We start from the raw sequence: 13,505 nt of genomic DNA, 5'->3' as shown, positions 1-13,505 counted from the left end.
CCACTGGGCAAAGTCTGGTGGGAACCAGCAAAAGCTGCCAAGAGTCCCTTCCCAATGGAGTCACACAATTTGTCTCTCCAGCAATGAATCATGACAACATGCGTAAAATGTTATCTACTGGGGAAGCTCATTAGAAACTCAGTGCCCCAGGTTTTTACTAGGGACTTGTCACAAAGGCACTCTCTGCCTAACAGGCAACAACATTTCAGATTCCCAGAAGGGAAGCTGGTGTTCAGCATAAAACATACTCCTTGAACAAACAGTTTCGGACGAGTAAACCACTCTTATCAGATGGATAATGGTGGGAAACATCCCAAAATCAAGTTCACAGATGCCAGGCAAGGGCCAGTCTTGCAAGCTGGCCTTTCTAAGGATAGTAGTTTCAGACCTGCTATATTACCTCTTTTTTGCACAGAACTCAACTACAAAGCTTTAAAATACATAATCAAATCAGACAGAACCAATGGAAAAAAGTCAGCAACATATAGATGAACTGAATGGTACCATGGACTATTTGGATCTAAGTGACACGTAAAGAAAACTCCTCATAACGACAGCAGACCATGTATTCCCTCATGGGTGGTTTTGAGGGGTTCGTGGCTCCAGTGGATGAAGTACCTGCCGATATGGTGGAAACAGCAAGAGAACAAGGGTGGAGCGTGAAGAGGTGATTCAACTGCTGCCATCTCATGATAAAACTTTAACCTGTGAGGAGTTGCTTCTTATGGATGAATGAAGAGAATAGTTTCTTGCGATGAAATCTACTCCCAGTGAAGATGCTGTGAACACTGTGGAAATGACAGCAAAGGATGAGTTGATTAGGTAATGGCAGGATTTGAGAGATCTGACTCCAATTTATAAAGGAGTTCTACTTTAGGTAAAATGCTATCAAGCAGCATTGTCTGTTACAGAGAAATCTTTCGTGAAAGGAAGAGTCCATCAATGGAGGAAATTTCATTGTTGTCTTATCTTAAGAAATTGCCACAGCCTTCCATGTAGTATTAGCTTGTTAAAAAGTAAATAAAAAAGAAAATAAATTGACACAGCCACTCAACTTTCAACAACCAGCACCCTAGTCAGTCAGCAGCCATGTACATCCAGGCAAGATCCTCTACCAGCCCAAAAGTTACAACTCAGTGAAGGCTCAGATGGTCTTTAGCATGTTTTAGCAATACAGTATTTTCCAATTAAGGTAGCAAACATATACAGAAAGCTTGACACATTGTACTTTTTTTTGACATAGTACTATTGCACAGTTAACAGACTATAGGGTAGTGTAAACTTCACTTTTATTTTATTTTTTTATTATTTTAAAAATATTTTATTTCAATAGGTTTTTGGGGAACAGGTGTTATTTGGTTATATGAGTAAGATCTCTAGTGGTGATTTGTGAGATTTTGGTGCAGCCATCACCCGAGCAGTATACACTGAACCCAATTTGTAGTCCTTTATCCCTCACCCCCCATCCCACCCTTTCCCCTGAGTCCTCAAAGTCCATTGTATCATTCTTATGCCTTTGCATCCACATAGCTTAATTCCCACTTATGAGTGAGAACATACTATAAACATCACGTTTATATGCACTAGGAAACCAAAAAATGTGTGTGACTTGTTTATTGTGGTCTGGAACAGTACAGTATCTATGATTTATGCATGAATAAATTTCTGAAGGGGATATGATTTAACATGTAAAAATCCATGATCTGGCACCTCAAAATTCATGTCCTTTCACATCTAAAATGCATTCACTTCATCTCAACATCCTCGAAATTCTTTCTAGCATCAACTCTAAATCTCAAATCTCATTCAAATATCATCAAAATCAGGAAAGGGTGAGATTCAGAGTATGTTGTATCCTAGGACAAAATTTTTTCCATCTGTGAACTTGTGAAACCAGACAAGACATTATCTGCTTCCAAACAGCATGAAGGTGCAGGCATAGGAGAAACATTCCCATTCCAAAATGGAGAAGATGGAAGAAGAAAAGGAGTCGTGGGGAACAAGCAAGTCTGAATCCTAGCAGGGCAAATTCCATGAGATTTTACTGCTTCAGAATGGTCCTCTTTGGCTTGATGCTGTGTCCTCTGGGCCTAGTGTGGTGGCATCTCTGCCTTCTTGGACCTGAGTGTTAGCCCTGTTCCCTCGACCCTGGGCAGAAGCCCTGTTCCCTGAAATCGAGGAGGTGGCTCTGCCATCTGGAGCTCAGGAGGAAGTGTCTGTATTCCTGTTCCCCAGGTTGCTGCTCTCTGGGCCTACAGAGGCAGTGGCAGCTTGCCAGCCTCTGCATCTGTAGCTCTCCTCTCAAAGTCACTCTTCCTTTATTTTGTCCCATTTCTGTTTCTTTTATTCCAGGCTGGCTGTGCTTCTTTTGGTATAAAATCCTCAAAACATGTTGGCCTCTGATATAATTCATGGCATCCATGCCAACAGACCCTGAGTCCTCCACAGATCTTTCCTGGATAAATGCATCTCCTTCTCTGCATTCTGCTGAGATGGTTGACTGGATCCATGACTCACATACCTCATCTCTTTAGCAATCAGTTGTCCCACTACACCCTTGGCCCTATTTCCAGAGCTTGCTATCTGGATAGGCTGAGAATCTTCTAAATAATCAAGGGCTGATTCCTTTTTGCTCAGCAGTTCTGTCGTTGATTTATTTCTCCTCCCTTGCATTTTGCAACCAGCAGCAAGGAGAAACCAGGCCACAACTTCAATACTTTGCTTAGAAATGTTCTTAGCTACATATACAATTTCATCACTTACAAGTTCCAATTTGCATCTAAGAGAATGCAATCTAGCCAAATTCTCTGCCACTTTCTTACAAGGACTGTGTGTCCACATGTTTCCAATAACGTGTTCCCCATTCCTGTCTGAGTGCTCACCAGAAGCACCTTCAACATTCATATTTCTAGGAATATTCTGTTCATGATGATGGATGTATTCTCTGAGATGACAGAAACTTTCTCTATAGTTATATAAACACCCACACAATGCTAGAAACTCTCCTCCATTTGAATGACCTCCTATAATGATTCATTCAGAGGAGAGAAGCGATCTGCTGGGAACTCTTAGAGCCTCCCAAACCCAGTTTGCCCATGCTTGCCCTGGCATTCTCCACCGCCTTTCTGCATACAAATGCTCCTAACTGATGCCAGCCCCTCACCTCAGCTCAGGATCCCATGCCTCTCACCTTCTCAGGGGCTTTGTTCCTACAATGATCATTCCTCTCTCCTGAACCACCAACTGCTCCCTCTAAATGGGATAATTCCCTAAGCTAAGGGGGAACTCACCTTCTTCCCCCATGTCCTCCTGTAGCCACTAACACATTTATCTGCCGCCCTTCAAAGGGAAACTGCATGAATTTATACAACCCACTTCATTGGAGTCATTTTTCAAAATTACATAGAAAGGAAAATGAACCAGAACAGCCAAAACGATTCTGAACTACAACTTTGGGGAACTCACACTACCTAATATCAAGAGTCATGCTAATTCTATAGTAATCCAGAGAATGTGGTACTGGGGAAAAATCAACAGATCAGAATGGAGTCCAGCAATAGGTTCACAGACATGATAAACTCATTTTCAAAAAAGGTGCAAAGGCAATGGAGAAATATTATCTTCTTGAGAAATTGTGTTGTTTTGCCCTGCTTCTTGGCCACTACATTCATTGTTCTTTACTCCCCTGGGTCTGTTCCCCGTGTTTCTCCTTTGTAGTTCAACTGCTCTTCAGTTTAACTGTCTGTCTTCCCCACCACAGTGTGGTAGCCTCCATGGAACATACCACGTGTGGTTCGTTGGTCTTCACATTTCCAGCATCCCAGATATTCCCTGCAACATGGCAGGCACCCATGCATATATAAATGAGAAAAAAGTGTGTATAAATATATATAATAAAATAATTTATTTCTGTCACAAAAGGTCTGAGACACATCCTCCACTCATGGTGACATGGGACTGTCCCCAGTGTTTCTGGATGCATGAGAATGGTAGGGCAAGAGAGAGAACGAAGCCTCTTAGTCCCTTTGCTTCTACTACAAACACCTTAGGGATGTGAGTCTGGGGACAGTGGGAAAACTCCGGCTGGCCTTGCATGTGCCTGACTCAGTGTGCACGTCCCTTGCTGCCCAAGTTCCTTGTTGTCCATGTGCCTTGCTGTCTGCCTTCTGTCCCTGCAGAGCTGTGCAAGGAGACATCATGACTTCCTTCTGTGCTGCTGACTAGGAGTCAGCCAGTGGGTCCGCAGATCAGTCCTCCCAGATTTGACGTGTGAGAGAGCGTGAGGAGGAGACCACAGGTGCGGTCTATGGCCTCCTAGGGGGAAGGACCCTGAGGTTCCCGTCCTTCTCCTAACAGGCGGTGAGATGCAGCCATGGCCTTGCTGCCGTGGGGGTCCCAGACAGGGGAGGAAGGAGGGCCATAGAGGGGAGGAGGACCTAATGAACATGGAATGAGTTTTGAAGGGGGAAACTATTTGTGGTATATGAGTCCCAGAGGCATATGAAACCTTCCACGGAAGACACATTCCGAAGTCTACAGCAGAAACCTGGGAGAAGGCAGAGGACTGCGCGGTGCGGGATGGGGTGGGGCGAGGAGAGGCGCCACAGCCCACCAGGCAGACACCGACCTCACTGCGCATGTTCACTGGGCATCTTCCCCTCGGCCCCTTTGCCCATGTGGTGAACGCCAGGGAGCTGTGAAGGCTTGAGGATCGCTTTCCTGCTGTCGGGACTTTTTCTGTGCTGCTGAGACGCAGCCGGTAGGTCCACAGGCCAGTCCTCCCAGGGCTTGAAGTGTGAGTGAGTGTGAGGAGGAGCCAGCGGCCGTCCTGAGTGTGGGGCAGGGTGGTACGTGGCCTCAGAGGCCGAAGGGTCTCAAAGTGCTCGTCCTTCTTCTCGTGAGGTGGCACCGCTGTGGGCCTTGTTGTGGTAGGGTCAGAACGAGGGAAGAAGGTGGACCGAGTAGTTGAGAGGGGTCAGATGAAGATGGGGTGAGTGCTGGGGGTGCTGGGGCAGGTATCTGAGTCCCTGAAACCCTCGACAGAGGACAGATTCCAGACTCCTCCGTGGCGACCCAGGAAGGAGCGGGGTGGGCATTAAGGAAGGGAACTGGGAACACTGCGGGTTGGTGACCATGGCCCTGAGGTCTGTAGAACGCCTGGCAGAGGTGTACAGTGAGGAGGGCCCAGTGCTGTGTGGCAACTTCTCAACTCCACTGTGGAGATTTGAATGGGTGGGGCTCTGCGTTCCAACAAAACTTGATTTTAGGGGGGAAATGGGCCTAGCAAATGGATGGGTGACAAAAGTCGTGGTCACTGCAGTTTTAATTCTCTGGCTGTATTTTCCTAAATGCCTCCACGGAGGAGAGTTCAGTTGTGAAACCAAACCTCATCGGAAATATCCTGTGTCTTTTGCCAGGAGCTATGAGACATTGCTCAGCTAGCTTGACCAACTTAAGTGACTTTGCGAGCATTTGGAAGGCACACATACTTACACTTACCCTGAGACTTAGTTCGAAAGTATTTACAAACTTTTAAAAAATGACAAGTTAACATTTGGTCATGGAAGTGGTCAAATATAGCTGTCCTTTCAAGTGCATTTACCAATTCACAGTATTCTGTTTGCAGTGTGAAATATGATTTGGAGAGTAAGATCAACATATAGGCCTAGACCAAGGAGAAGCATACCACCTCCTGAGCTGATTGGGCCTATGCTGGTGAGTGTCTTAACCTTTGATGTTTTCTATTAGCAGAAAGTTATTTTTGTAACTTGTTGTTACAAAACTATGTTTTGTAATTGTTGTTGAACCAGTATGGATTCACCAATAAAGGTCTTCCATGCTGATAAAAATGATCATGGCATCTCATGAAGGAAAGACTAATCCAAGAGGATTAAGTTCTTCTGTTGTCTGGATGGATGATCTTGTGTTCCCCAGATTTTGCCCATGATTTCCTTCTCATGCTTATTTGCAAAAGATTACACACATTCATCCCAACATAGATTAAAACAGCTTCCAGAGCCCTTGAGGGCAACTGTCTTAGAGTAACCTCTCTGTGGGAAGAGTAACTTTATGAAGTATAAGTATGTGGAAGAGTGTTGGAGAAATGTCTTTAGACTTATGATCAGAAATATCTATGTATTCTGTGTATTTATATTATTGAAATGTATTGATAACAAATTATCTGCACACACACACCCCTGGTTCCAGGAGCCCAGTGATGAGGAACCTCAGCAAGAGGAACCACCAACTGAAAGTCGGGATCCTACACCTGGTGAGGAGAGAGAAGATCAGGGGTGCAGCTGAGATTCAAAGTGCTGGGAAGAGAAAGAAAGAATATCTATGGTTGGGGGGTGGGCAGGAGAGGCCTATATGTGCATCATGCATTATGCCATAAACAGTAACAGGAGGAAAGAAAACATTAGGAAAGGATCCCAAACACTTGCTCAAAGTTGGCTGGAAAAGTGAAGAGTATAGTTTGCAGCTTCATGCCGTCCCTGGATACAATGAATCTTCTCTTTTTCTTCGACGTTTATTTTGCATGCTTGAAAATACAGTCCTTGCTAAATCAGATGAAACTCTTTAATGTGGTGTACAAAATTTCACTAGTTTGATCTTCTTAGAGTGTTGTCTGATCTTCTCAGCTGTGGTGTCCACAGTATTGTATGCACCCTTTAATAGCATGTAGAATGCCAAGTCACCCTACCTTATAACATCCTGAATAAAGCCCATTTGCATAGGGATATTAGCCCCATTTTATAAGTAAGAAAACTGAGGCTCTGAAATGGAGGCTTACCAAGAACACTTGACTCATGGAGAAGGAATTCATATTTCATTCCAAGGTTTGTGTTCTTCCTACCAACTGTGTTCGAAAATGTGAATTATTTTGCTTAAAATGTTCATACTCGAATGTGTCTCTACTGTAAGGTACTTCAGTTTTGGCTCAGGACAAAACACAGTTCAGTGAAGCAGGATAGCAACTCCAGAAAAGAGCTCAATGAATGACAGCCACTGTTTCCTTTGCTCTGTATTTTTGACAGTATGTTTGGTAAAAGTTGGATAATTTAGGACATTGGCATACAGGTAGCTATATTAGTATGATTTTAAGGGACTTTTTAACGGTTGTTTAAATACTTTTATAATTAGAAAACTCAAAGTATGATAAGATTATCATGAAACAGAAATTATTTCCTCAACAGATAGCATTTTGAAGTTAAACATTGACAGAATTTGGGTCATGGATTATTTTAGCAATTCACTGTTAAGGGGTTTCCAGAATATGACTGTCAACAATACCCATTAATTTTTTTTTCACTCAAGTTCCTGTACTCTCATGGAAGACAGTGATTTTGCTGTTGTATTTGGTATTTTTTTCTGAATGGGATTCATTTATGGAAAGTTACATATAGGGCCTTTGGACCTAAGTTTGTTTAAATTTAACCAAAAAATTTTCAAGTTACCTCAACAGGTGATGAGTGTCAGGACTGTAAGATTTGTCATAGGCTTACCAATACATTCAACTAATCTTTCAGAAAATTAAATTTAAGTTATGATTAAAATGCTATCCATTGAGCAGTCTTTAGATTTCCTAGACAGCTGATACTCACTGTTTATAATACACAATGGTAAAGTATAGGAAATGTAAGTGTGGTCTGATTTTTCCTCAGATTGTCATTTAAGATAAGATTTTATAATACAGGAAAACAAAGGTGGGACATCTTTGCATCACATTTATTACCACAGTAGCCTACAGCTTTTTATTTCACAACGCTGAGGAAAAGAATATTATCATTTCCTTATTTATCTTTCTTGTTTGCCTGCTTCAATCGATAACCTTTGTATTTTTAAGTACCTGACCTGGAAACTGATCTCCAGGAGCTGTCTCAGTCAAAGACTGGGGATGAATGCAGAGATGGTCCCGATGACAAGGGGAAGATTCTGCCAAAATCAGAGCAATTTAAAATGCCAGAAGGAGGTATGCTATCCATTAAGATGCAAAATTATACGCTTTCTGTTTTCCACAATATTATACTTTTGATAGTAAGAGAGAACATTACTACCCCTTTAAAATCAGAGTTCAAATGCAGACTTTCTTTGAAAGGTTGTTCAGACTCCAGTTGCCTGACCGCAAGACTTAAACACTGTCAGATACAGACACAAATTGGGTCAAAGCCATGTTGAATCATCAAATATGAAAGCATTTTCTTACTTCTGATTATACGCAACAACTAACAATTTTCAGATTCTTTTCTCATTTCTGCTTTTAACAAATACATAATGCATTTCTAATACCAGTTTGTGTGAAATATCCTGAGCACCCCAAGCAGATTCTAGTACCAGCTCTGACATTATTCGTGAGATTCTGGATGAATTCCATAAATTATACACCCATCTTTTGCTGTTATTGAAAATAGTAAATGCAAATCAAATATTTAAAATCTGTTTCAAAGTTGATTTCTGTATCCTCATGTTCTGTTGGATAGAATACAAAGATATGACTTGTTTTTCATAACAATCAGTTTCACTCCAGTTATAATATCTGAGTTGAAATTTCATGGTTCCTAAGAAAATGAGTGGGCAGGCCGGGCGCAGTGGCTTACGCCTGTAATCCCAGCACTTTGGGAGACTGAGGAGGGCAGATCAGAAGGTCAAGAGGTCGAGACCATCCTGGCCAACATGGTGAAACCCCGTCTCTACTAAAAATACAAAAATTAGCTGGGCGTGGTGGCGCATGCCTGTAGTCCCAGCTACTAGGGAGGCTGAGGCAGGAGTATCGCTTGAACCTGGGAGGCAGAGGTTGCAGTGAGCCGAAATCGCACTATTGCACTACAGTCTGGCGACAGAGCAAGACTCTGTCAAACAAAAAAAAAAAAAAAAAAAAAGGAAAGAAAGAGAAAACGAGTGGGCAACTTGCTTGATGAAAGTATCTTTTCCACACATTTTTCAACTTGGCGACTGTTAATCAGAAGAGCTTCTGAATTTATAGGAAGTATTCCATGTTTATGGAAGAAATTACCTAAATGATTTTACTCTACACTGCTGAACCATTCCATTAGACTATTTACATTGAAAGATAGTTTTCAGTTATTTCCAGGAGCCCGTTGGACAAGCCTCAATTTCATTCTTAGGAAGCTTATAGTCTTAAATGATTATCTTGTTAAAATAGTTAGCAAATTACATGAGAAAGGAAAATAATAAAAAATGAAAATAATAAAGAGCAATAGAATAAATCTAAGGGAAAAGGAAAGAGGTACTTACTAAAAGACAGCTATGAATCATTAGTAAAAGGAAATGTAATCCAAAAGTAATAAATTTAAAAGATTGTTCTTTTGAAAAATACTTGTGAATAGCATAATAGTTTACATACTCTTGAAGAAAATGGAAAAAGCTCAACATGGAATATGAACAAGACCCTAACAGATACTGAATATATGGTATAATCAAAAGTGAATACATTCTTGAACTCTAATATTTTCAAAATATGAATGAAATGATTGATATGCTAGGGACACATACATTAGTTAATCTATTCCAGTAATACCTGAATATCTAAACATCACAAAGACTGTGGAAGAACTTCTGAAACTTACCACTTATCCCTCAAAAACACTTAACTTTTAGAAACAAATATTTGGCTTTTCCAGATATTTTACTCTCCTTTTCTATTTTCCTCTCCCTCCATTTCTTTTTTTTTCTTTTGCCACACTGTTCATGATATATGCCTCTTTCCCATTTTGATGTTAAAAATAATAGTGATAGATGAAACCGAATCTGACCATGTAAGATTTTATTTTACCAACGGGAATACTTTCAAGTATAAAAAGAGAGACTCTTCATATTGATATCAGGATGATAGGTGAAAATCTTGGACAAATGGTTACCATACCTGAAAGACCACAGAAGGTAAACTAGCCCCAAGCAACATTTTTGCACTTGTGTGCAACAGAGAAAAAACAAATGCAGTACTGGGCTTTCCATTCACTGCACTTATGCAATTCCTAATGTGACATTAACTGTTTCCCAGGAGCTTGTTGAACATCCAGGCTATTATTTCAAGCCAAAACATTACATTACATTATACATTGTTTGTAAATTCCTTTTATTTCTTAGGTTTGTTGTGTGTTGGTTATATTTTTATTAAAACTATACACAATGTTTGCTTTTCACTTTCAGACACCTTTTAACAGGTTCACTTGATTTAATGTGTTCTGAAGTTGGACAGTTTTTGGTTTCTTTGAACTACAGGAAGCAGGGTGTTTTAAAAATGTTGCTAATGTATATGCTTGGGAGATTATCTTCAAGTCTCTACAGAGGTTTAACTGAATGTTAGCCATCAGGTTACTCTTAGGCTTCTGGTTTAATCCACGGTATAAAACCAAAATTTTGGTGTCCTTCACATACTTTTAATGTCATCTGAATACAGTTCTGCTACTAATGTTCCCCCGTTATGTTTCTATTATAGGTGACAGGCAACCACAAGTTTAAACGAAGACAAGCTGAAACAACACAAACTGTTTTTATCTAAGATATTTGACTTAAAAATATCTAAATAAACTTTTGCAGCTCTCTCCAAAGAAGTCTTGCACATCTTTTGTTCATTTTATTCCAAAATATTTGAAACTATTGAAAATGGTGGCCGGGTGTGGTGGCTCAAGCCTGTAATCTCAGCACTTTGGGATGCTGAGGCAGGAGGATTTCTTGAGCCCAGGAAACTGACACCAGCTTGGGCAACATAGTGAGATCCCCTCACTCCAAAAATAAGTGAATGAATGCATGAATGTATGCATGTACACATGTAGCCTTAGTCCCAGCTACTCTTGAGGTTAAGGTGAGAGGATCTCTTGAACTTAGGAGGTCGAGGATGCAGGTAGTTATGTTCAGGCCACTGCAACTCCAGCCTGGGTGACAGTGAGACTCTGTTCAAAAAAAAAAAAAGGAAAAGTATCATTTTTGAAATTTTGTATTCTGATTACACTGGTATACACACTTGTGATATTATGAAATATATAAATATATATTTGGTCCTCTACCCTGTATACTGGCATACAACTCTTAATATTTTTAGAATCTCCACAAAGTGATGTCTTTTTGTATGCTAATGAGTTGACTGACGCCTAGCAGCCCCTAGGTAGCTTTATGATGGGAGATTAGAGGGCTGGGACTTTCAGTCCCACCCCAAACCTTCAGGAAAGGGAGAGGAGCTGAAGGTTAAGTTGATTACCAATGGCCAGCCAGTGGTTTAATCGATCATGCCTGCATAATGGAAACCTCCATGAAAACCCAAAAGGACAGGGTTCAGAGAGCCTCTGGATAGCTGCACACATGGAGGATAGCATTTCCACAGAGGGCATGGCTCCCTGCCCCTTAACCCTTTCCTTATCCTATACATCTCTTTAACTGCATCCTCTCTAATATCCTGGGTTTTTTTTTGTTGTTGTTGTTGTTTTGTTTTTGTTTTTTTTGTTTTGTTTTGTTTTGTTTTGTTTTGTTCGAGATGGACTCTCACTCTGTTGCCATGCTGGAGTGCAGTGGTGTGATCTTGGCTCACTGCAACCTCCGCCTCCCAGGTTCAAGAGATTCTCCTGCCTCTGCCTCCCAAGTAGCTGGGATTACAAGCACGTGCCACCACACCCAGCTAATTTTTGTATTTTTAGTAGAGACAGAATTTCACCATTTTGGCCAGGATGGTCTCCATCTCCTGACCTCATGATCAGCCTGCCTCAGCCTCCCAAAGTGCTGGGATTACAGGGGTGAGCCACCGTGCCCAGCCCTAATACCTTGTTTTAATCAACCCATAAACGTATATGTTTCCCTGAGTAGTGAGATGCTTTAGCAAGTTAATTGAACCCGAGTAGGAGTCATGGGAAATTCAGTTTATAACTGGTGGGTCACAAACACAGTAAAACAACCCAGGGCTTGAGGCAATTGGCAGGGCCCTCTTGTGGGACTGAGCCCTCAACCTGTGCGATCTGATGCTATCTCCAGGTACATCCTATTGGAGTTGAATGAGAAGATACCCAGCTGGTGTATGCTGCAAAACTGATTGCTTGCTTGGTGTGTGGAGAAAATCCCCCATGTATTTGGTCACAGAAGTCGTTCATGTTACTGGCTGTAGGGCAAGAACAGAGAAAACACTTTTTTCCTCCACTCAACCCACAGGTATCATGTTTGTATATTGATTTTCTATGCAGTAAACTTGCTAAATATCCTCATTCCAAATTTATCTCTAAGTCCTTTCTGATTTTCAACATACACAATCATATCATCTTTGAATAACAACAGCTTGTTTCTGACATTTCAAACAGTATACTTTTTCCTTTTTCCTATTTTACAACATTGAACAGACCCACCCAATACAATGCTGATTAGAACCAGTAATTGTGGCCATCCTTCTCTTATACCTAGTAGGCACTGGAAATTTTTTTTAACATTTTACCACGTTTGCTGTGCTTTTTAAAATAGATACATTTTATTAGAATAGGAAGTTCCATTCTATTTTCCATTTGCTAAGACTATCTTGAATATATGTTGAGTTTCATGAAGCACTTGTAATGCATCCGTGTAGGTGATTACAGGACTTTTTCCTTTATTAATCTGTTAACATTGTGAATTACATTGGTAAGTTGCTATGTTTAAACCAACGTTGCATTCCTAGGGGGAACATTGGGTCATGACACGTTATCCTTTTTGAATAATCTATGTATTACTAATTTGTTTAGGATTTGTATGTGTGTTCTCAGAAGTGACATTAGCCTATATTTTTATTTTATGTAGAGCTGCTTCTCAAGTTATCATAGAATTATGTCCCAATAAATTGATAATTTATTGAAAATTTTCTAAGTTGAAAAGGCATTCAGTACACCTAACTTAGCAAACATCACAGCTTAGCTTAGCCTACCTTAAATGTGCCCAGAACACTTAACGTTAGCCTACAGTTGTGCAAAATCATCTAACACAAAGTCTATTTTATCATAACTTTGAATATCTCATGTAATTTATTGAATACTATCCTAGAAGTGAAAAACATAATGGTTATATGGCTACTCAAAGTACTGTTTCCACTGAACGCATTTCTTTTATCTGCCATTGTAAAGCTGTAAAATTTTAGGTGGGAGCATCATAAGTCAGGGGCATCTGTATTCTCTCTGTTGGACTTTGGTATCTAGGTTACACTATCTTCATGAAATGAATTGGGATATAAGTCCTCTTTCTATTCTCTGAAACTGAAATTTCTGCAAGACTGAATAACTTGGGGATAGCCTTTACCATGTTCTTTTGTTTCTGGATTGAATCTCCTTTTTACCTTTGGACCCTACTTAAAAGAAAGACAGAAGGGGCAGCTCTAGGTTCCCATGCCTTTGAACTTTATAATGCTGCAGACCTTGCTGGACTGAACAAAGGAGGATGAACACGGGCATAAAGACAAAGACAAAAGAGTATGTTTGGAAGAAGGGGTCAGGGGCTCCTTGCTTTTAGTGAACAAGGGCCCTGAGCTTCTAAACCCTTCG

The 13,505-nt window shown here is 40.7% G+C and overlaps 1 pseudogene; it reads left to right on the top strand.

The window, feature by feature from the left end:
• The first annotated feature begins 5,634 nt into the window (after positions 1-5,634).
• LOC101148213 (X antigen family member 3-like) lies at positions 5,635-10,506 on the top strand (annotated as a pseudogene).
• Positions 10,507-13,505: the final 2,999 nt, after the last annotated feature.

The sequence above is a fragment of the Gorilla gorilla genome, chromosome X (genome assembly GCF_029281585.2).
Source record: "Gorilla gorilla gorilla isolate KB3781 chromosome X, NHGRI_mGorGor1-v2.1_pri, whole genome shotgun sequence".
NCBI lineage: Eukaryota > Metazoa > Chordata > Mammalia > Primates > Hominidae > Gorilla > Gorilla gorilla.
Note: the sequence above shows the minus strand (reverse complement) of the source record. Positions and strands in the feature narration are given on the sequence as shown.